Raw genomic sequence first — 3,720 nt, forward strand, 5'->3', positions numbered from 1 at the left:
TGTATGATGTTAATGGTTGTGTATGTGGATTGTATTTAGAAACCAGAGACAAATATTCCACTGAGGTGGACAATAAACTCAATCAATCAATCAATCAATCAATACCATTATTTATAGATATTTATGCAACAAATGATTCTATCCACCAAAAGCAGTTGTTTGATTATTCTTTGTCACTTCCTAGTTTCTGATTTGATTCCTTCAGATGGTCTCGCGCTGTGTTTGTACTGATCCGGTACATGGTGTTGAGTCACATGTTCTAATCCACCTCCCTGCATCACCACAACCTGCATCTTTCACACTCACACTCCACCAGTATCGCTGCACAGGATGGAGGCCCTGATGGTTTGTGTCTGTTAACAACTCCAAATAAAGTTTATGCAACGTCGCCAAAGAGAGAGAGAGGGAGAGAGCGTTCATTTGTGCAGTTTCTATGAACTAAAGGAACTAGAGTAAGAAGAGAAGAGAAAACATGGAGCTGCAGGTGCCTGGAAGATGCAGACGACATCAAATTATCGAGTCAAATTATCAGCCTGCTAATTAGTGAAGGGCGACTAATACGGAGTTAAAACCAGGCTTAATCTAGACAGACCCTGGACAGTCACTGACCCCCCTCCCCCACAGAATTATTGCACATTCCCATTATTTTGCACTGCATAAACATTCAAATTGTATATATTTCTGTATTTTTTAAATTTTCTATATTTTTTTATTACATTCCTCACATCTTTGTTGTAAATATTCCACATCTTTATTCTTAATTTTATTCTTCTATTTATCTTCAGGTGTCTTGTTCTCACTCTTGTTTCTACTCATTTCCTTCTTCCTGTGTTTACTGTTTCACACCAAACAACAGAACAACTTCCTTGTGTGTGAAAACATACTTAGCAATAAAACTTTTACCAATTAATTTATATATATATATATATATATATATATATATATATATATATATTGTAGATGCTCATTGTGTGTCATTCTATACTGTTTATGAAATAGAATAAAATGGATCTTCATTTTCCCTGTGTTGGGTCAGTAAAGCTGATCTGATCTGTTGCTTCTTTCTCGTTCATATCTGGTAAGTTCAGGATGTAAAAGAAAATTTTTTTTTTTTTTTCACATTTTTATCTTCATGCTATGGAGTCAGCCCATGCAGAGACGACATCGGTGCAGGTAAACTGTGTCATTTTTTTTCCACAGTGCACAGCTGTGTCTTGGAGCTGCGATGAATCGATGCTGATCATCTTCTCTAATGAACGTGGGCTGTGAAAACTGTGCGCCAGTGTTTGTGGAGACAGGTGAGCCTGGACTGTTTTGATCTTTCAAACATGTATTCCATCTCTTCTCTCACCACAAGGGAGCCTCCAACCAAGGTCAGCACTAAAGGCAGGGGTGCACCATGGGAAATGAGCCTGAGCAAGTGTGTGCCAGCCTCCCACTTTTGCGGGATCAGCGCGGCATCAGAGGGATCAGACTGACACTAGTGAAGTCCCCTGGTATGACCTATCACTACCTGTTTCTGCCACAGAGGAAACCAAAGGCCTGCTCTAATTGTATCATTAATATCATTGCAATCTGAGGGCCAATTATTCTCTCTTTGAGTTTCACCTGCCTCAACCTTGAAATCGGGCTCTGCCTGGATATCTGAGCTCAGACTGGCTGTGATGGAGGAGCTTTTCAGCCATCTGTGATCAAAGCTGTGTAGGTACTGGAAACTGGCCTGAAGACGCAGCCAAGTTCAACACACAACAGTGCAACAGTGCCTCAAATGGCTTCTAATAAGGGAACAATGCAGTGTGATGTGCAGTATCTAATGGGGTACATGCAGGCGCTGACCCTCGTCTGTAACCACGTGCTCACATTTTCCTGAGATAGGTGCAGACAAGCAAATGCAGCAAAATCTCCAGGCGCAAAAAAAAACAAATGGGTGCAAAACCAGGCGCAACAGGGCGCAGCTGGGCGCAGCACAGAGGAGAGGCTGCATACATCATTAGCAGGAACACAGGGCCAGCAGGTGGAGTTGAAGCAGCTTCAGTAATGACCAACCACACCAGCTCCTCTCATCCCCCTTTAATATGCCGAGGTCTCCGAGACAGAGGGAAAGTTCAGCCCCATGAAGGAGCAATAAAAAAAAAGCTGGAAAGAAAGTAGAAAAAAAAAGAAAACAGGCGGCTGCTGCAGCAGCATCAGCAGGGCTGGCTTTAGTTGGAACAATTAAAGTCACAAGCTAATGACTTCAATCTCCAACCCTCAATAAACACACAGGAGTTTATGAGCAAAAAACATGAGTTTATCCAACGGAAAAAATCAAAATGGCACAGCATCTTTAATATAAGGGGTTGGAAATTTGATATTTACTGATTAGAAAAACGCACAAGGTCAGTTGTGATTGACATAATGACTGAAACATCCAGGCGCTGTCGGAGACCCAGTGTGCGTAAAGTAAGCAGAGGAGGAAACCAAGAGAACAGAATCCGCTGGAATTATGGAATTTTTTTTTCATTGTTATCATGTGTTACCTCTGTACTGACTTGTCCTCAGTGCCCAGCAGCAGCTCCACTGCGGGTCAGGCTCGGTTCAGGCTGGGTGTCACCGCTCAGAGGATGGTACAGGTTTGCGCACCTGAGCTGGAGATATGAAAAAAAAAACAAAAAAAAAAAAACGTGTGTGAACTTGTTTTAAAAATTATTTTCCCCAACATGTTTTACTCTTCGCGGTGTATAATATTTTTTCTGATTATATCTGTATGCCCACAAACTCACTGCGACGCCGAACATTATTGATCGTTGGAGCCTGATCGATCTTGTCGTGGTTTCCGGAGATCTGAATAATTAATCCACGTGTAAAATTCTCTCAGATCAGACGCTGCAGATGAAACACGCACATCATCCCGGCTGCTGGGAGATGACGACAAGTGCTTCATCAACTGCACAGACAGGACCTGATCCCGCAGAGCAGCAGCAGGCCTGGTGTGCATCCCGAGGATGATACTGTAGTCTTTCTCAGCCGCAGAATGTGTCTTGATATCAATCTGCAGTAGGTGATCACAAAGTTGAGCAAACTGAAATATGAAATATGTTTTTTATTATTATGATTTTTGAAGATGTAGCTTCAGAGGTCTGGGCAGGTTTTAGCGCAAACGCAATTTGGTGCCAAGATGAGCACCAACATTTCACTAATCAGCATAAACACAGCTTCGGCTCCCACCAGCGCAAACACGTTTGTTTGGTACCAGGACATTACCAAACACACACACACACACACACACACACACACTCACACACACAATTATATTTGCGCCAAGGAAAATTGCATAAAATCTGTGTTTGCATAAGCTTTGGCCCCAGCAGGAAAATAAAGCCCACCCTGTTTTTCTTTTAGGCCAAAGTGTAAGATTCAGCCTACAATAAAAAAAGAAAAATTAAAAATCCTCTCATCAAGTATATTTAACAACTATAATAATACTAAGAATATTTTTATAGGGCACCTTCCAAACCACAGTCTGTAGAGTAAAAATAAAGAAAAAAATGAAATGAAATGAAATGAAAAACATACAACCTATCCAAAACAAGGTAAACAATTAAAACAAACGACAACAAACAACAAACACCTTCAAGCCAAGAGAAAAAAAAGGTTTTAAGAAGAGATTTTTTGTACATCCTTACTTAGACGTCATTACTACACTATACTACACTGCACTATTTGGAGTTCATAAGTGCG

General features: G+C 41.0%; 1 long non-coding RNA gene across 1 annotated transcript; it reads right to left on the reverse strand.

The window, feature by feature from the left end:
- Positions 1-1,056: 1,056 nt before the first annotated feature.
- Positions 1,057-3,175, reverse strand: LOC139635493 (uncharacterized). Its single transcript, XR_011694232.1, has 3 exons — positions 2,763-3,175; positions 2,520-2,627; positions 1,057-2,136 (listed from the first exon to the last, which is right to left on the reverse strand). It is a non-coding gene; the product is annotated as an uncharacterized lncRNA (long non-coding RNA).
- Between the last annotated feature and the right edge of the window lie 545 nt (positions 3,176-3,720).

The sequence above is a fragment of the Trachinotus anak genome, unplaced genomic scaffold (genome assembly GCF_046630095.1).
Source record: "Trachinotus anak isolate AG129_WGS33_773 ecotype Australia unplaced genomic scaffold, CSIRO_AGI_Tana_v1 ptg000018l, whole genome shotgun sequence".
Lineage (NCBI taxonomy): Eukaryota > Metazoa > Chordata > Actinopteri > Carangiformes > Carangidae > Trachinotus > Trachinotus anak.